Raw genomic sequence first — 21634 nt, forward strand, 5'->3', positions numbered from 1 at the left:
TATTTAACAGCCACTACGTAAGAAACATCACACTACCTATATTACTTCTCCCCAAAAAAATATATAAGGTACAACTATTACAATAGAGATAATTTTCAGTTTGGTTCTAAGTATCCTTACCTTTGACTTTAATATTCCTTCATCTTGATTGCAATGCTTTGCCACAGCAGTTACTGAATATTCTGAAAACATACCAACAGTTTGAATTAATTTTAAACACCTAACAAAGAAAAGTTACTTTGAATTTTGTACAAAACTGAGTGTTACGTGCATTAGATTGACCACTGCTTTATAATGCTCCCTTCCCATGGTTGAAAGACAAGGATATTCACAGATAAAAGTCTAACCCATGATCTACAGATCTGAGTACCCCAATCACTGTCCTTTCTTAAATATGAAATTAAGATTTTTTTTAAGGTAATCTGTGATTGGTGTAATAGATTAGCATTTAGTCCAAACATCTGTCACAAGTTACTTCACCCAAAATGTGTACTCCAAATGTTTAAAGTATTTCAGTACTTCTCACACCCACTAAAGACCCTTTAGGGAACCATTGAAACTTTTAAAAAATTGTTTCTGGGACCAAACCATTCTTCAGAGTGAGTAAAAACCTTAACTTACCATGTTGTACTTTTAGATTTTAAAAATTGAATTCTGCTCCATGTAAAAAATTTAACATTTCCAAAAGGAATTATAAAACTCGCATGTTACCCTTATTCATGCAATATCTGTTTGTAAGCTAAGTGTCTAGTATAGGATGTAGCTCACACATGGGACAAGAGATTTTGTTAGAAGAGGTACGTTATGATGTTTGAATTTAGCAAAGTTATCAGAGGGTCATTTGCATTAGCTATTACTAATTTTGAAACAAAGACAAAATCAAATCATCTTACCATTAACTCTAATCAAATGCTGGGATTTGACAATCACATTTCTAATGCATCAGTGACCAAGTAATTGACTTTAAAATTATAACTTTGGTAGTATGTATCAACTCAGAACCCCAACTAGTAGACCACTTTCAACCCCAAAATTGCAGAAACTGCAAGAGTCATTATTTTGTTCAAAGTTTATATTTGTTTTAAATGTTCCTTTTAAAATTATTTTATCAGAAGTGCACAAACCAGTTTAAGATTCTGGTAATGTTTAAACTGTAGTTCAGAATGTTAATCTGAATGTAGGGGTTGATAGGAAGATATTTTACCATAAATAAAAACAAATACCACCTCAATAAGATTCGCAAAAATCACTTTACTGTCACGGGTATGTACATACATGCCTACTATCAAACACCATGTCACACAGCATTAATATAAAAATTCTCAGACCTCAAGTTTGCATTTCCATTTTATGATTCATCTACTCAGTGCTAAGACACGAAAGTTTGCAAGTAGAAAAATAAAGCACTGTCCCTTAAAATAAACACAGAATATGGCAGAAGAATATTTGATGAGTTAAGTTTGTAACTAGAATCTGATAAGTTTTATAAAAAACACTGAATGAATAAATAAAACCTGCAAAAAAATACTACTGTAATGAACAGTTTGTTATAACATTTGCAAGTCTCACTTGACAATTCTATGTACCAATAATTTTTTGGTAGTTTTACTAAGAACAGCCCATTATTTGGAATGCACATCCATTCACTAAAGGTCCCCCCCCTTCTTTTAAAATAGAACTTTGTGCTTGGGGCTTAAAGCAAATTCTAGAGGCTAGAAGAAAAACTTCAGGTGTACCCTCAACTTTCTCATGCTAAATCCAAGTGCTACTGTTTCACCCTTGTATAAACTTACAGGTTTCGAATCTTCTAACAGTGCACTGCATGTTGCTAGAGTTATGTGAATGCACTGAAATAAGATTAGTACTAAAGTTAAGAGATGAAATTAGTACAGCTTTAAATGAAAAGTTACCTACAGCATTTATCCAACTCAAAATCCCACCAATAAACCCCAGAGGGTTTACTAAAAGTTACCTACAGCATTTATCCAACTCAAAATCCCACCAATAAACCCCAGAGGTTTTACTAAAAGTTACCTACAGCATTTATCCAACTCAAAATCCCACCAATAAACCCCAGAGGGTTTACTTTTCCACTTTCAGAAAAATCCCAAACAGTATGTTTTTTTTAAATTCTCCAAATCAAAGTATTCTAAGTGGCAGAAAACTGCAAATAACAAAGAATGCGAGTTACATTTCGAGAGGAATTATTCTATATATATATATATATATATATATGTACATTCACTTTAAAGGAGATTTCTGGTACCCTACTACAAAGCTGGGAAAAATCATTTTGGTATGACAGCACTAACCAGTTATGCTCTGTAGGTCACACTAATGAAATTCAGTGCGAGCCAAACCCAACACCTCTGAAAGTATTTATTGCACTTAAGTGTTTGATAAATAGAAAAACTTAATGAAAGATTTTTAAATTTCGTGAAATTTTAACACGTAGATATTACTGCTGGATACACAAAATTACACAATTCATAATTATACAACAGTCAGAAAACATTTCCAAAAAAGGCTAAACAGGTGAATCCACTTCCTGATAAGAAATCAGTTAATAGCAAATAAAATATTGAAGTTTTTCTTAGGATACTACAAAAAAAAAACTTGATGTTTGTGGCAAAAATAAAACTGATAAGATAGCAAGAGAACCACTTCTACAACAAGTATCTTGGGCAGAAGCAAGAATATAGAAAGATATATATATGCAACTACTGCCCAGTATCATTACAGATCTATGATGAAAATTCAAGTTAAATTAGAAAAGCTGCCACATAAGGTAACTTTCCTCACTTGTTGGGATGGTAATAGAGAATTACAGTACACATCATATCTACAATTAGGATGAACATTTAACGTTCCCATGCCAACCGTTCTTTTTGTTTATTATGCAAATTGAAACTGCTGTCATCAACTCAGGTGTGACAAGTTTATCTTGGTTACATATAAAGACCAGTGAGAAGTCCACACTTACATACATCAACAACAATCAATACTTTTTCTTAAACGTGCAGAAATACTAGTTTTAAGATATTCTAAATATTTTCAAAAATATTCTGCACATAATAAGAACTTAAGAAAAGGGTTACTTATATGCAAATACATTTACCATTCCTTTTATGGAATCGATATAAAAAAAAAGGGTTTCATGACTTAAAAGATTTACTTTAAATCCTTCAAAATTATAGGAAAAATAAACCCTTTTGTACTTCATACAATTACACATTAATGTTACAGTTAGGGAAGTCCAATAACTTCCTGTATTTAAAACAAAAGTTACCCATACTTATGCATTTCACCAACATAAAAATCAGACTTGTTACAAGAACTCACCATGCTACAAAATAAAATTACTCAAAACAATTACAGCTCTTTGAAGGGAGGGTTAACCAATGATGTGTGCACACACTATAAACTCCTTTGCAAACTTGACCAATTAACCAGAATTTTTATTGGTCAATTGAAACTTCACGTAGATTGACAGTGATGTTAATTTAACAATTATGCACAAACCAGAATTCTGGATGATGAAATAAAAAACATTCTTGGATTTTAATTTTTATGGATACCACTTAAACGAAAAACCTTTTTGGAAAGTGAAAATTTCTTTAAAATAGAGTTAAAATTATGAACAATTTATTGCACAAGAAAAACATTCAGTTAACTTGTGCAACAAGCTGTCCAGGAGATACATCACATTTACATACTGACTGAGCATGCAAAATAATCAAAAAACATAATACCAGGGACGTTAAACATGTCAGGGTACATTAAAAAATGTTCAGTTTAACTTGTTTTTAAATGTTTTCCCATTTCACTGATAATTGGATGTTGCGACATAAACGGACCTTATACACAGAAGAATTACATTTAAATACATAAAACTGCTAAAAGAAATATTCATGTAACAAAAGTTTAAGACAGAAATTAGTATCAAAATGTTACTTCAAGAATGAGAAAGTTCTGGTGTCAACAAAAACGAAACAAAAATAATTTTAAATTTTGTTCAGTATTTCTGTCCATTTCAAATTTTCTTGTATATTTGCTATCACATTCACTGGGATTGGATACTGAAATTATTTGAACGAGTAAAGAAATATTTAGCAACTGAAAAACACTTAAACATTTTGTACATGCACACACACACACACACACACACTTAGAAAACTAACAAATTAGAAGTTATTTTTAACCTGTTCAATATAACAAGCACTACAAACAAGTGCAGTTGTGTTTGATATACTTTTGTACCAGCTATAAAACTTCAAGAAGCAACTGAAAGTAATTAAAAACGGTACTTGTAACGTTGGTATGTCGTACTTATTACCAATCTCTCTTGACTATATCCTAACATTGGCTTTTCTTTATTTAAACCTTGTAATGTAACACTTTACAATCAGACCCCAAATTTTTCTTCGTATTAGTTGTAGCTCTATTCAAATGAGAATAATTTTATGGCACTAAGATCACATGTTCCATCCAATCAAAGAATACAACACAAACCAAACTAAAACCTCTATATGCATTTATAAAGCCTATGTTTTTGCACTTTAATAAAAAATTTGTGTGAACTTTCTTTTAGTATTGCTAATGTTGGATTGGTGTATATTCAAGTGTCAGTGCTACAACTTCAGACACTTCTCAGTTTTGTTCACTGAATAAGAGATAAAAGGGCAGCCCAAAAATGCATTTGTCATTATAATTTTCACTCTCTCTCTCTCTCAAAAGAAATCAACATTTCAGAACGACAAGCCATTCTGCTCATCCGACTAAATAATAGCTTCTCTTGAAACGAAGGTCGTAAATTCATTTGTCTGAGCATCTAAAAATTCAATGGTGTTGAGGAATGTCTTTCCATTAAAACCTCCAACAGCATACAGTCGATTTCCAACCACACAAACACCAACATTGGCTCTACAGCAAGTTAAGTTAGGACCAGGACTCCAGGTGTTGGTCTGGGGGTCATAGATTTCCGTGCTTGCGAGAGAATGAACACCATTGTGTCCTCCTACAGCATACAATTTACCTGCCATAAAAAAAATGTTTCTTCTTTTAATGTTAAACAGTACAAAACACATGGCTTTGTAAACAGCAGTATATCATATGAAATATTAATTTCATTGTGTACAGAATTAACATACCATTGAAGACTGATACACCACATCCTCGGCGAACCATGTGCATTGGAGAAACCAAAGTCCATGCATTTAAACTCGGATCATATTTCTCCACAGAACTGATGCAGTTCCAGGAATCACAGCCTCCTAAAGCATAAAGTTCACCGTTCATAGCTCCAACTCCAGCTTGATAACGGCCTGTAACAGACCAGTAACACTGATCTACATTTAAAGAACTGATAAGCCTGAAACTTTAAATATTAAACTATCCTAAGTTATTTCTTTAGTCACGTGAGTGAAACTTCAACCTGTGTGATGCTTCGCACAAACAAATTCAAGTTTTTCACACCAGTGAGAGTGAACTTTATTAAATCAAGAATATACCTTTCTTTTAATGATATATTTTGAAATATGCTTGTACATTCTTCCATAAATAATTTCACCAAATTCTATGAAAAACAAAATCCTCAGTGTTTAACAATAATGACAACCATTTTACTTGTATTTCTCATCTTAAATTTTTCTTCCACACAATATCAGTCAAATATGCAGTTAACATTACAGACAGATCTCCTGGACACAAATGTTATGGAAGTTAAAACTATCAAGTTTATATTTCAACACTTTCAACTACATAAATTATAAATTCCCAAAGCTATTTCTCAGGAGATATAATAAATTAAATCAAAATATTTTACATAAGTATGCAAGTTTTTCATAACTAAGTCAGAGGCATAGCCAGGATGGGAGGGGTGGTGAAAACATTCACACATGTTGATCATTACTTTTGAGGTTATGCATGTTTTGGTTCATTTCATTAACTTTTACAATCACTTGCATATCATTTGATTTACCCTTTTGCAACAGGTTTAGTACTAGTTTATATATATACACTTACAAATGTTAAGTATCTATGCTATAAACTTAAATGCAGCATGTGTATCTTTAACAAAAGTTGGTAAACTAAGTACAGATCACAAGTTATTTTGTAAACAAAAACCAGATGTTTTAATGAAATACTTTTACTGAAAATTTGCTTGTGAAAATATCTAATCTGTTTCATTACTGGTCCAAGTGAAGTCACAGTTTGATCTCACTTCTTATGCAAGACTGGCAAATAGAGGTTACTACTGATAGACAGTGTATCCCCACCAAAATGCAAGTCCTACTTCCACAGTCACCTCTAAATCCTAGGTTACATTTTATAATCCCATATTATACCTTGTACCCTAGACTTTAATTTGTGTACCTTTGTTTTACTCGTTTTTTAAGTTATAACAAACTATTATATATTTGTTTTTGTTGTGTTGACCTTCCAGTCATGCCTGGCAGACAACAAACTAGTAATGATGCAGTGCACATGCACCCATGTTACTGTATCCAATGGCATAAAACTGACTTTCAGTCTTGGCTGTGTTTTAATGGACTAGATTTCATAGTATACAGTCACATTTCAATTATCACACATTATATATGCATATAAGTTATTACAATTTCAAAATAAGTTAAAGCTTATCCTTCTTAAAACTCAGAACAGTAAATACGGAAAAGCAAACAAATATCTCATTTCTTCTAGCTACAACCTTAACTTGGTTGCTAAGCCTTTCAAAAATTTCTCACATGGAGAATATGAAAGTTTGTTTAGGCCCTATGTATACAAGTGATTAACCATCAAAAATCAAATTACTATCTCGATACTACAGTCACTAATTTAAAGCTTAGCAACTAAGCAGTATTTAGACCTAAAAAATACAAAATTTCAAGCAGGCTAAAGATATTCTACTTCTTCAAAATTAGTTGGAAAGAATGTGGTAGCATTTTCATAGGTTAAAATGCCTGAGAAAACAACCAAGGATACATTCTAAGCTGTCCATTATTCCTATCATACATTGAACTGTATATAAGATCATTTGCAGAAATGGAGAGTTGATTGGGCCCCACTGTGTTTGATTCAATACACAAGTTATAACTCAGGATAACAAAAAGATACAAGGTTTTTATTTTATATTCTAGCCCGTCAATATTAGGCATTTGAGTCTGTAATCCACCTGAAACTATAGACGTATTTTTGTATTTAAACATCACAAACAATTTTAACCAATACTCCATTCAACACGCCATACAACTCAAATCAATATTTAGGCATGTCCTCTTAATATGCACTTTTAAGTTAAGAAACTAACTAACGTATAGTACTAAAATTAGAATTATCATCTATAATTTGATACCACACTTGATACAAATTCATAAAATTGTAGTTCAATCATATTTTGAATACAGGTCAACAAAAGGTGAAGAAATGACCTTTGATCTGTGACCTGTCACAATAGGGTCTGACCATTTCATTACAAATTTAGACCAACTTCAGATTTTACTTATTTCTCCCAATCCTAGCATAAAAACATGGCTACACACTACTGAACCAAATTATCTTAACAATAGTGTTAGTGAACTGCACAAATTAATTTCAGATAAGAAAGAATTCAGTAATCTTCCTTAGTGATTTACAGCATCTCCATATTTTATGAAGCTAACCAATTAACATATCTTTGAAGGTTGATTTACTTATATTTTGTTGTCTGTATCAGGAAATAAATAAAGTACTTCGGAAGCACAAGGGAACCATACCATAAAATCACACCACATACCAACCGACAGAGGTGCAATATTCATCCAGGTCCGAGACTTGGGATCAAAGACTTCACAGCAAGTCAATCCTCTTTGTCCATTCCACCCACCCACAACAAATATTTTCTCATCCAAACTACAGACACCTGTAAAGAAAGTACACGTATGGAAATACTGTCCCATTTTAATAAGAATACCAAGTTTAACTAACAATGGTCCACCTACATAATGCAGGAGAGATCATAAGTTAGAAACATTTCACCACCTGGTGACAAAAGAAAAAAATAAAAGGATAAAGCAAAACAAAAATATTTTATTCTGTTTGCTGCTTTGTTCCTCCTTGGAGTTTGTTGAGTAAGGAACAGAACTTTCCTTGGTTTTTATGTTTAAGTACAGAATGTACAAAAAGTATTTTGAAGTTTCCAGAATAATTCATTTGAATAACCTTCTGACCACAGATTACGACTGGGCTACTGCTGACCATAATGCTCCAATCAGAAAGTTAAAGTGATCCATCTTAGTTTTCCATAAATCCTTCTTGTATATACATTAACTTTAACAGACTTACATATATAAACATATATTGATATTTATGGATTACTGGCCACGTGCTGACCATTAGGTCTTCTGTGTGTTGATGCTGCCTGCACATCAGAACAGTTAAACTTGTATTCTGGGAGGGAGGTCACCAAAATCACAGTAAGAACAACAAGAATTTGAAAATGTGAAACATATCAATGCACTTAAGTCCTTTACTTGCTACTGTATTAAAAACAAAAGTCACTATGTGATCACGAATGCCTAAACAACAAGTTTTTAACTATGGTAAAATATCTTATTCTATCACACATTTCTAAACTTTTAAAAGTCCAACAACTGTTCTAAGTAGAGGCTAATGTACAGGAAACATCCCTGTTTGGATCACGTGAACAAATTCATGAGTTAAATAGCCAATCCTGTAATTGCATAAAAAAAATAAAAAATTCTTGCTGCATTGAAAGAGGACAGTTCTGAATGTCTACAAAGTAACGGTGTCCTGGTGAGAACCCGACTCTGAAGAACCTGGCAGGATAATTAAGTGACCAACAGGCTCATCTATCTAAACCTGCAATTAACTGGCTCATAGCAAAGTAACAACATATGGACCAGGACATACGGATCATCCACAACTACAAGAAAAGTTCTCTGTGTTGATGAAGGAACTCGCCAGCCTGAAGAACATCTGTTTATTACTGGAATCTTGGCAGAAAGTTAAGACAAACTGTGGGAGAACAGAGGACCAGGACAAGTCTGCTACCAGGTCAGGGCTCCTAATAGGTCACACCTGAAACATTAAGTGAAAGAAAACATCTTCATTCTAAAAATGAACAGTTAATATTTTTGTAAAAAAAAAAAAAAAAAATTAAATAAAAGAAATACAATGATTCTACATAACTGTCTCACTTTTCTTTTAAATCACTGATTATTATAATTACATAAAAATTAAAAATCTGAGGTCAATATATGTGAAACAGGGTTTTAATTTCAAATCACAAAGTCTGGAAAATGTAAACTTAAACTATGTTTAGACTTGAACAACTCAAATGTAATATCAGTACAAAATAAAATTTATTTTTACGGTTTTTTTCATAAATTTTGTAATTACACTCATCGCAGAATCATCGTTTTTACAAAAGAATGATTCCGTTTGCACGATATTTGAAGTCAGATGTTTGGCAGAAATTAGAAATGAACGTGAGACACCATGAGTAGAACACAACAATGTTGTGGTGAAGACATTAATAAATTAAATGCATCCTTGGACAGTGAAATAAAATCAAAGTTGTTCACAATCATGCTTTTGATAAAGTGCAGGGAGATAAGTTAAGCCAAATGCTGAATACCTAACAGACTTTGGTGTCACTGAAAATAAAATACTTACCAACATTTGATCTACAAACACTCATTGGTATAGACCATTTCCAGCTAGAGGTTACCAAGCTAAAAACTTCAACCGAAGTTTAGTTCTTTGGTTCCATCTGAACCACCAATGGCATACACTTCATCATCTTCGACTGTTACTGCCAAATCGGGCGTGGAGACTTCAAAGACTCCATCGTGGTCCATTTGTTTGTTGCAGGATCATAAAGCTCGACAGTTCGAAGGCACTCCCCTCTATCGTAGCCACCTGGTGACAAGAAGCAATTGCTTAAAACAGTCAATAAGGCTATTATGTTTATAAACTTAAGTGTAACACATGCAGATGTACTTATTCAGAATTTTCATGCAAGTAATAGTTTTCAATAATATCAAATATACAGTTTAAATACAAAATTTAAGTAAAACAGTAGCACGTGAAAAGCCATTGCAACCTCGAAACAAGTTAAAATCATATTACAAATGAATATGTTTATAATACATTCAATACAATAATAAATTTAGAAAAAGCTTTTCTTTCAAGAGAAAAATAAAATCACTATTACCCGAGGTAAGTTGGAGCTTCTATTGGTGACATTACAAGCTTCATAAAGCTTAAAACCACAACTGCATGATAAGCGAGTACGAGTAATTACAAAATCAAACACCAATGTCAGAGTACCACACAATATTCCATGATAAAATTTTATTCACTCCAATCAGCTTAAAGTTTTCCTTCTGCGAGTCAAATGCAGATCAAAATTGGTACATTTTTACGAGGAAAACTTGTACAATAAAAATCATGACCCAGTTTTGCAGGTTTTTCGAACACTATACTGGAAATAGTAGATTATGCTACAAGACACTGCTGACTACTTCAATACAACTGCATTGCCTCGAGAACTTAACATGTATTTATATGCAAAATATTATTTTGAATATTTATGTATATATCTATTAAAATAGATTACAAGGAATTCAATATTCAAGAAATTACACTAGAAATATACATTTCAAAAAATTTCAATTTTAACTGATAAATAATTAGTTAAAATCTTAACATTTTTATTACATACTTTGCATTTCAATAGTTTTTAGTATTAAAATGTCAATCACTAAGACAAAATCACAATAGATAGCATTTCCAAAACCACTGCATATCGTTATTAGAAAAAAAAGTCTTAGATACTTGAGCTGGTAATCCTATAACATAAGCCACATTTAAAACAAATCAATATTTGATTACTATACTTATATGAAACTGTTTTTAAAGCTTTGAAGTATTTTGTTCATAAAATAAACAATTTTAAACCATATGAACTATTTTATAGTTTTCTCTACAGTTACAGTTGTGAACTCTTCAGAACTATTGAAGAGTTAAACTTTAGATGTAAAGTATTCAACATCACTCTGGGCTAAATCTTGAATCCCACTTAACCAGACTAAATCTCATACTTCAACTAAAAATTAAAACAAACTTTCTTCATCTTACAAGTTCTCAGTAATAAAATAAAATGTCCTGTTGCTTATGAAAGGTGTGAAACAGAGAAATTGAACTGTTCCACAGAAAAACTCGATTTCTCGGATAAAACAAAACTGTAGTTGCAACAAACAACGAACTGTATCATACTTTAAGAGAGAGATTGTACAAACCACTTTACCACACACTAAAAGTTTCCCCTGGAGTTCAGTTGTACCCACAGCACAGCGTCCTGAAGACATAGGAGGGATAACAGAATATACGTTTGCTTTCTCAACAGATTCTGGCCTTGAAACTGCAGGGCTGCTAGATGGGGTGTTTAACCTCTGATTGACAGACAAAATATTCAACTTTCCATGCACTACAACCAGAGCTAATAGCGTATTGTCTGCATAAAAATAGGAAGGTGAAACTTTTATTTTATTTAAAATAAATTGTGTATATACAAAGCTAGCTCAAAGATCTTCTATAATACATTGTACAAAAAGTGATCGAAGAGAGAGATACTTAAGAATGCTGTATATCAAACAACATATTTCTAAAGATATTTTTTGCATCTTTTAAACACAAAGCAAGATGCATGTGAATAAACAAGTATTACCAAGAATGTTTCTGATTAGTGGCTAAGGGTTTATTTCATTTATTATTTTAAAAGTTAAATATGACTTAAAAACTAACCACCTTCACAAAGCTCTTTCAGTTGGACTTTTATAGGACAACTCTGTGCCAGGTTTACTTTTAAATATCCAGCAGAAAATAAAGTTACTTATAAAATGTGAAAATTGTATAAGCGCACAGGTAATGATCATACTAAAAGGGTTAAAACAGTGTGTCCCATATGTGCAGATAGCAGGAAACACATCTCCCTGAATCTCAAGTTTGACCTTTAACCCAAAGCCTTAAAGTTAATCAGGACTAGAACTTTGTTGTACAAGCTCGGTCAAAATCCATCTGACCTTTATACATCCTGTCCACAAAATTAAGCTGGATGGACAGATGTAAACAGACTTGTTTTACATCATACATACAACACCAGCTTCCTACACTTATCTGCTAAATGAGGACATGAACTATTTTCCCATTCATCTGCAGTGCTATTAGCTTACTGCTAAGGTAAGAGACCTCTCAAAATGATTAAAACCATTAAAATTTATTTTAAAATAACCCAAAGAAACATCTCAACTTACAATCTACAATTTCCTATTAAGCATAATTACTTTCATATGACATGGACAAAATAACAGCATGTCCAAAAAATAAAAAAAAACAAAGTTGTTTTTTTGGTTATTACAATCTTTCAAAATGGTGATATATCAGAAAAGATTACAAACAAGGTTAAAAGCAGTTTATAACCTAATAAATATACATTTTCTTTTCAATAAATGTTTTACTGTGTGCAAGGTTTGATATTTTACTAAAACCTTTTGACACTAATCTTAAATTTTAAGAATAAACTACATTTATAGAAATAAGGTTAAGTTATATCTTTAGTTCTCTAACAGCCACTCAAAATTAAGAGAATTTCTCACACGAATTTCCAATACTACATTACTCCTATTTGCTTGTATCAAATTCTTACCATCACCACCAGTATTATTAACAGCTACACTCAGAATGCTCTCTTGTCTGTTAACTTATAATTAATAACTAAAGCAGGTACACAGATGCTCTCCTTAGGTACTATAATAACAGACACTTAGACAAATTAACTATCATGAACTATAAAGTCAAGAAGTGTTTAAAACACTTACTGCCCCTGGACGTGGTAGCTATTACTCTCCAGTCGTGTTCCTCATCGTCCGATAAGGAGGACAGAGAAGAGCTGGAATCGGACTTTGTATAAAGAAACTGCGTGGTTTGTGGGAGATATTCTGAGCAGACAATTTTCTGTTGGGAAGTGAAACGACGCGACAGAGTTTTTTGTAATCTTGAACAATGTCCGAATCTTGGATGTCCCCATTTTCAATGTCATTGCAATGAAGTGTCCCATCCTCATTCAAGTACAGCATGTGCACCTAATGACACAAAAGTAAATGCAAGCTTTCACACACAAACATTTCCCATCCTCAGCAAGTGCTCGGTGAAACCGATGGGCTACTTTCCTCAACCAAGCATATCACATTCAACATGCCAAGATATTAGTTCTAAGATAATACATCAGATCTAAAATCTAACAATATTGATTTTGCAAAGTTTCTCTTGCAAATTCACTATAAAAAAAAAAACAAAAACACCGGCCACCCATCTTCCCCATTATCAATGACCACATTAAATATAAATTTTGGAACCAGAACCAAAATTAAATCTAGAAAAATTATTTTACAAGTTCAATACCTATAAATCCTGAAAACAATACATAGCTTCTATTATCATTCTCAATTCAGTACTGTATTTAATGGCAAGTGTTAAGTTTAACTTCACAATTTTATAAAATACTGATTACAAATCTTGTAACAACAAAAAGGTGTAATAAAAAAAGGTTATCTATCCACTACGGTTTAATGGATTATGAAAAATTTAGTCTCTTTTACACAGTATGAAAATTCTTCAGAAAAATTTAGTCTCTTTTACACAGTATGAAAATTCTTCAGAAAAATTTAGTCTCTTTTACACAGTATGAAAATTCTTCAGAAAAATTTCCGATGTTCTAGCAACACTTCCAGTGCTTATCAGCTCGGACAAAACTTGTTTAGGGCTATTTTTACCTACCAAACAGCCCAGTGTAAGGCTTTTCGTATCTAAAATTAGAAAATTCACACTATCCTGTAACAGAATTTTGGAATGTTATCAAAATGTGTAGTTTGTCCTTACAGAATTTATATAAAAAAATCTTTGTTGACACCTATGAGAGAAATAACATTGAGACAAACATGTGACCACTACTATGACCATTGTTGTTCACATTTATATACAAGACAAAATGCATGCTTGTTTTCACCTAGTCTTTCAACCCTATTGGGCCAATCTCAACCACAAATATTTTATGTAAACACTATGAACTATGAGGAATGTCCTAAGAAGGCCAAAATTGAATTTAACCTTTCTTCTATTTTGTAAAGCCTGTGGTTAATTATTCCCAGTCTATTGAGTCAATCTCAAACAACCTTGGCAGAATGATGTTGTAAACCTTGAATATTCAAAAAAAATTCATGGTCAAATTACTGGATTGATTTAAAACAACCACTCTTCTCACAGTCAGCAAGATGCAAGGTGTTCAAGGGTTAGGGCAGCTCAAACATCTTTATTTGTTGATATATTGAAAGAAAACTGCAAATATTGTTTATGAAGAAGCTCTTATAATTTCAAAATTGAGATAAAGCTTATATTCAAGTTATTGGCTCTGAAATATATAATGACTATTAAACTTACATTTGTTTTATTTACATTTAAAAATTTACCATCAGTTGATTGGTATATTTCAGCTTGTAGGTTATAATCTCATCTAGTCCTACTTTTTCCCCATTTGTTTTCACTTTTTTTGAAGTTTCATTAGTAACAATTCAGGTCACATTCTGCGACACTGCCAAAGATATAAACCATAAAACTGACAGAGAGGAAAAAAATCACACGATAGCTACAAACCATTATATTTCCACGAGATATTTTGTTGTAAATTAATAATTTTTGTTTTAAAGATTAAGATATCAACTCTTAAATAATTGAAAATTAAAAACTGAAGTCTGGTGTGCTGACATGCACTTACACCTAAAAGATACAAGCTTCAATGTTAAGAAATAAATTAAAATATTTAACATACTTTCTCATAAACAAGGCCAGCTTTCAAATCATTTTCATTAAAGCATTTCTTTATCCAGTCCAAGACCATTTCACACAAGTGTTTATGATTGGTTGCTTGCATTTCTTCACTGGTCTTCTGCAACTGTTTAACCTGCATATGGGGAAGGCTTAAGAACATTTTCTCCTGTAGGATGTCATCAATGTTTTGTCTGATGTAATTATCCACTGATGCAATGAATTCAGGATCAGAGTCTGCTGAAACACCAGGGATGGAACGGACATCTACAATCGGTACAAGTCATTTATAAATCAGTGTGTGAAAATATACAGAAACTGAAAAATAAAAGGCCTCAAAAGAATTAACAACTATGCTATTTCTTTTTACTACTTGCAAAATTTACAATCTTAAAACACAAATATATCCAAGTTAAATATTCGATGTTGACAACCTTCCGTAGCACATTGGTAATGGATGTTGCTTTTCTTTACTGTTTGTATTTTTCATTTCTTCACCAATTAGCTCAAGTTTGTCTGCTGTTTGAGCAAAACTGTTTGCTTGTATTGTAGCTCCGTCATACCTTGACCAATTTGAGACTTACTTATAGTTTTGGACTCAAAGAGTTCAAACTTTTATGATGCATTTAATCACATCCAAGGTACAAGAAATACTTTGCCCTAATTCTGCCATGGTTAGAGGATTTCTTGTTCCATAAAAGAAAATTTTCCTTCTACATCTTAGATAAATTCAAAGTCTTCAATTATTCACATATAAAGAAGTTTAACTTATAACTGTTACAATACCTATACAATTGTCTGCGTGAGATGTTTTATCAGGAAATCACGGCACTGTTTGGCAGCTGAAGTCATCCTCAGTTTCATAGCTGCTACATAGACTTCTTTGACTTTATCTGCAGGGATTTCAAGCCTATAAAGTCAGTTTGGGATAGTTATATATCTATTCATTAGACATGCGTATAGCAATTTCACAACAATCTTGTTAATTAATATTAGCTATCCAAAGTAGCAAAATAAATATGAAATGGTTAAGTTATGCACACAAATGAATGAATAAAAAATCGCATACGATACATTAATCATTTATTGCTTTATTTATCCATCTTGTGCTGGTTCAACAAGTTTTTTCAAAGATAACCAGCTGGATAAATGTTACATTTTATTTTAGTCACAAACAGAGTTTCACAAATAATAAACACAAAAATTTGACAAAATAATTTACATATATAAAAATGATTCTACAGTTCTATCTAGTACGAATAATGAAGAAATTTAAAAGTTTACCAAGTACCAATATTCAAAATAAATCCATTCAACAACTAATATACATTCCAATTTGTTTTTCCTATTCATTGCCATATTTGCCAAAATATACAATATAACAAGCCTTCATATATTATAACCAAGTTGAAACAGTGGCTAACAATTTTTAAGCATCTGTCTTCAGTTTATTAAACTTCTGTATCGTTTCCATAAGATTCCCTTCCTCCTTATCAGATGCAACAAGAACCCCGATAGTTTTTTATTTTAACCAAAGCTTTTCACATCAACATATCTGAAAAACATGTTTTCATGTGTGCTAAAACATAATCTAGCTAGCAGCAACACTTCTTTACAACAGTACTCTTTGTAATCCAATTAGGTAATATTCAAGATTACCAACACGGCAGATGAAAGAAGCTTGAATTCGTTCAGGGATTTGATCACAGTTGTAACACCTGACAAAGTTTCATTTATTCTCTTGTTACATGGAGGGAAAATACATGGATATAGATATACCAACTGCACTTAGACCATACTTTTAACATATCTCCACAAAACATCTTCCAAGTTCATATTTATCTATGAAACTTTGTAGAATGGATAATAACTACCTGTTGTGAAGACAAGTGCAGATAGAGATTTCAAGTCTTCCACCTTTCGTCTTCAAGATATTATAGTGTTCTGGTGGACTGTGGAGAGCATGTTATGATTGGTTGGATTACTGGAGGAAAGATTTCCTGTAGATTCAACCAATAGCAGCCACAGGTTACTTACCTCTAATCCAGAATCTCTGTTCAGTGAAGGTTTAATAGTACTAATATAAAATGATTATTTGATTTTTTTTGTCTTCCAGAATTTGTGTCAATGATTCCAGTTTTCTCCCAGTTTATTCTGTGTCCAGTTGATGTGGTGTGCTCTACAATGGCTGAATTTTGTGTTTTCATGAGTCTTGTACTATCTTTGTTTTTCTATTCTTGTCAAGAGTTTTCTTCCCGTTTCTTCAAATGTATGTATTGTTACAGAAACATGGAATTTCATAGATGAAATATGAGTCTCTTTGGTAGGTCATTGTTTTGTTTTTTAACCAGAATGGACCTTAATGTATTGTAGGATTTCCACCAGATTTCTATGTTGCATTTTTTAGCTATCGTTCTGAGTTTTTCAATTAGAAACAGTGATAATCCAACCAATCATAACATGCTCTCCACAATCCACCAGAACACTATAAAAGATGACACCTTCACACATGCACTGACTTGAAGACTTTCAAAACGTCATCTTCTACATTTGTGTCTCAGACAGTTGCCGTCCATTCTACAAAGTTTCATCATGAATTCTCTGCCTAAACAACCTATCAAATAGTATTTACATTTTATTAGTACAAACAATCACATTTTTTTATATTAAATTCCCACCCCTATTAGTTGTATAAAACAGTCCAGCAATAAAAGTTTTATTTATGATTCTTCCTGGTTAATCAGTATTACCCAAGAATATTCTATGTAAAATTAGTTTCTATACTAATTTTGTTTTCTATCTAATGAGGATTAAACAGTATGCTTCTCTTATTAAACTAATCTCCCCAACATTCAATCAAGATAAACCCCAAAACTGTTCATTCACATAATGTGTTAAACATCACTACACTACAGCAGGCATTTCAAATATATTAACACTGATGCATTTGCTTTTAGTAAAAATCAAATGGATGTTTTATATTATGTTGTAAAGTGGAACTTTAAAAAAATCAAATTATTCCACAAAAACAAAAGCAATGAATCACTACTTTGGTGAACTGATATTTGCAGTTGAAAGCCAATTGATTAGTACTGTCAGCACTAACCTAGCTGTGTATGCATAGTCCACAAGCATTTCAAAAGCATCAATATCAAAGCTGCCATTGGTTTTGTACTGACAAACCTGGCCACCATTGGGATCAGTAGAAAACAGCTCAAAAGGTGCAGGACTAGCACTGGCCAGGACAGCTCGATGACAATGTACTTCTCGAGCGTCTTGAGCGTTTCAACCTGGATGAATTAAAACAGAATTAAGGAAAAATATCTACCTATATACTTAGCAAATAAGCAAAATCAAAACTGAAAAAAAAAATGTTAATGTTAGGTTTTTCACATCTAGATCTATACAAAAGTTTTTTTCAGAATATATAAAATAAAATCAGACTCTAGAGTCACAAAAGTTTGCCTATTTTAGTTTTAAAAATTTGGTTGTAGGTTAATAAAACAGTAATAGCAATTAATGTCAGTATTGCTAACTAATAAATTTCTAGATGGATTTTTGGTTTTACTTCACGAGGTTTAACCTGACAATCTGACGTCAGTATTGCTAACTGACAAATTTCTAGACGGATTTTTGTTTTTAACTTCACGAGGTTTAACCTGACAATCTGACGTCAGTATTGCTAACTGACAAATTTCTAGACGGATTTTTGTTTTTAACCTGACAATCTGACATCAGTATTGCTAACTGACAAATTTCTAGGCGGATTTTTTGTTTTTAACTTCGAGGTTTAACCTGATAATCTGACATCAGTATTGCTAACTGACAAATTTCTAGACAGATTTTTTGTTTTAACTTCACAGGTTAATAAAACAGTAATAGCAATTAATCTCAGTATTGCTAACTGACAAATTTCTAGACGGATTTTTGTTTTAACTTCACGAGGTTTAACCTGACAATCTGACGTCAGTATTGCTAACTGACAAATTTCTAGACGGATTTTTGTTTTTAACTTCATGAGGTTTAACCTGACAATCTGACCAGAGTTGCATTTTGATCAACTCTTATGAACACTCAAACACGCTATAAAATAGTTTATTCACTTATTTTTGCTCTAATTCACTGTGTAGTAAAGTAGATTTATGGTGAGTAAGCAACTACTTGATTCATCAGCCGGCTAACGTTATTTACAAAGGAACTTTAACATTTTAAAGCAGTAAAAATATTATTCAAAGTACAATAAAAGTCCCTAAACAAAAATTACAATAATGAAACAGTACAAGTAGTTTGCGAAAGGTTTTTAATTTCAACCATTTTTGAAAATTTATTTCAATTACTTTACAGAAGTTAAGATGTTTGGTGTGGATGGAAACTGGTGTGGCTAAGTCATGAATGTTTCATTTAACAAAGTCTATTACTGTCACTGCTAACACTTGCCCTATGCTAAATAGTATAAAATAATAAATTAGGTTTTTTTATTGTTTTTTTTAAATAACAATTACTGCCTACAACTGTACCGTGTCAACAAATCACAAGTGTGTGTATATAAATACAATGTTTGTGCAACTTGCACAACATTTGTGTTTATACTCCAACAAACCATTTGGTGTCCATTAACCCTTTTGCTACTGGTCACATGCTTCATCGTTGAAAAGTTTATCAAACTACCATTTTATGAATTTATGTTAAGTCTGGAATCAAATTGTAGATTATAATTCAAACTTTACTACATATGAATTAATTTATTAAAACTAAATATTAAATGAACACATCTAAACAGTTTTTAGTCACACAGTATGCTGAATGCAGCATTGTTTAAAATTAGATATTTATGATGTCAAAATAGTAAGTATAATTTCGTACAAATTAGGAATTGATATTATCAATATTATCAATATTATCAACCTATGTCCAGCAGCAACCAAGTACAAAGGTCATAGTGAGGATTGTTTGCTTTAATTGTTCTATATTTTAAGAAAAATAAGTTAATAATTTACTTCTAAATAATAATTATACACATATATGTAATGTACAATAATTGAAATGTGGCTGTATATTACAAAATACTAGTCCATTAAAACACATTCAAGATAGGGAAGACTAAAGGTCAGTTTTATATTACTAAATATATAATACAAGTGCACATTCACCACGTCAAAGCAAAGTGGTGTAAAGTTAACTAAGCATGAGTGGACATACAACAACAAAATATATCTATAGCATTATGAGACTTAAACTAAACATCTTACAATATGTAGCCACTAGCATGACAAGAACAATTTTCTTATTTAAGGTTCAGATTGGTCAAGCGAGACCCCACAAAGTATAGAAAACAAAAGTTACTCAATACAAACATTTGAAATGTATTTGGGTGGTTTTAAGAGTTTTGCAAGCAATATCTCAGATTTTGGGGATGAAGTGTTTTGTTTGTTTTATAACAACTGAAATCACTTTGCTCTCAGACTACTAACAAAACACTACTTTCAAAAGAAATCTTTAGTAAAACTATTTAATTAAAAAAAAAAAAAATCGATTTTTTTTATATAAAATACTTGTAACTGTACTAAAAAGATACACATGATGTATCAAAGGTTACAGTGCAAATACTTAACATGTGCAACTTTGCAGACAAACTTGTGTACGTTATACTGAGCCTGTACCAAAAGAATTAACTGACCACTTAATAATGTACAGCTTATTGACTCCTGTTATCAGGTTTTCTTTGGTCAAGAATACTTAATATTTCTTGACCATACACACCACTTCTGAACATTTCTCTGCCCAAGTTAACTTCCAATAGTTACAAAACTGATAACCAATGGATTACAATCCAAACATGGGCTTTAATAAGTCCTACAAGCAGATGGAATTTATAATGAAAGTACATACACACACACACATATATATATTACAAAGATATATAGAATTACTAAGGAGTGTTTGATAGAAGAAAATTTGTTTAGCAAATTCTACTAACATTATCCTTTGTTTCTTCTTCAAAATGTAATACTTATCCAATGTTGTTTTAAGACTTTTCACAGATATAAAAAAAATACTTGCATCACTTGGACACCAGAAAACAATACCTGCAAAACAACATCAGAGAACTGCTTGTTTTTTCTCAACTTATTCAGGTTCAACAAAGTTTGAACAGCATAGTTATTATCTTCAAAGATAAGGTATTCCATCTCTCCAGGTTTGGGACCTGCATCTTCTATTTCTTCCATGATGTAAAACTAAGAACTCCAGAGGTTCTTTGCAGATAGTCAAACTGCCTGCCCTATATAAAAGAAATTATATATATATACATACAAATGAACACAAATTAAAAAAACAAACAAATAATAAAGTTTACATGCACACAAGTTTTCACTGTGAAAACAGCCAGTGATTAAGCAATTTTCAAATTTTGTAATTAATTGCTATCTGTAAATATATTCAACAAGTCAGAAGTGGTAATTACTTGTGCATAATTCACTATTTATGCTTCACCTATGTAAAGTTTTACCAAGATAGTAGCAAAGAAGGATTTTATAAACATATTATAATGCCTTAAAAAAAATCAGAAACAAGTGATTAGGTCAGAGTATACAAATATTTGAACATTGTATCAAAAAGTTGTTTTACAAAGAAATATTATTTGAGACTAAATTAACATTCAAACAAGTAATGCATCACCTGAAATCTAAACACCACCACCAAGCACAGTGATATATGGAATACTGGATATATCAAAGCTATATTAAGTTTA

At 31.8% G+C, this 21634-nt stretch overlaps 1 pseudogene across 1 annotated transcript; it reads right to left on the reverse strand.

Annotated features, from left to right (window-relative positions):
- Nucleotides 1-1231: 1231 nt before the first annotated feature.
- On the reverse strand, nucleotides 1232-21110 carry LOC143227978 (influenza virus NS1A-binding protein homolog; annotated as a pseudogene). Its single transcript, XR_013015138.1, has 11 exons — nucleotides 20970-21110; nucleotides 18793-18919; nucleotides 17990-18158; nucleotides 15670-15793; nucleotides 14888-15150; nucleotides 12882-13145; nucleotides 11312-11518; nucleotides 9676-9921; nucleotides 7775-7900; nucleotides 5151-5324; nucleotides 1232-5035 (listed from the first exon to the last, which is right to left on the reverse strand). The product of XR_013015138.1 is annotated as an influenza virus NS1A-binding protein homolog (transcript).
- Nucleotides 21111-21634: the final 524 nt, after the last annotated feature.

Source organism: Tachypleus tridentatus, chromosome 10 (assembly GCF_004210375.1).
Source record: "Tachypleus tridentatus isolate NWPU-2018 chromosome 10, ASM421037v1, whole genome shotgun sequence".
In the NCBI taxonomy this organism is placed as follows: domain Eukaryota; kingdom Metazoa; phylum Arthropoda; class Merostomata; order Xiphosura; family Limulidae; genus Tachypleus; species Tachypleus tridentatus.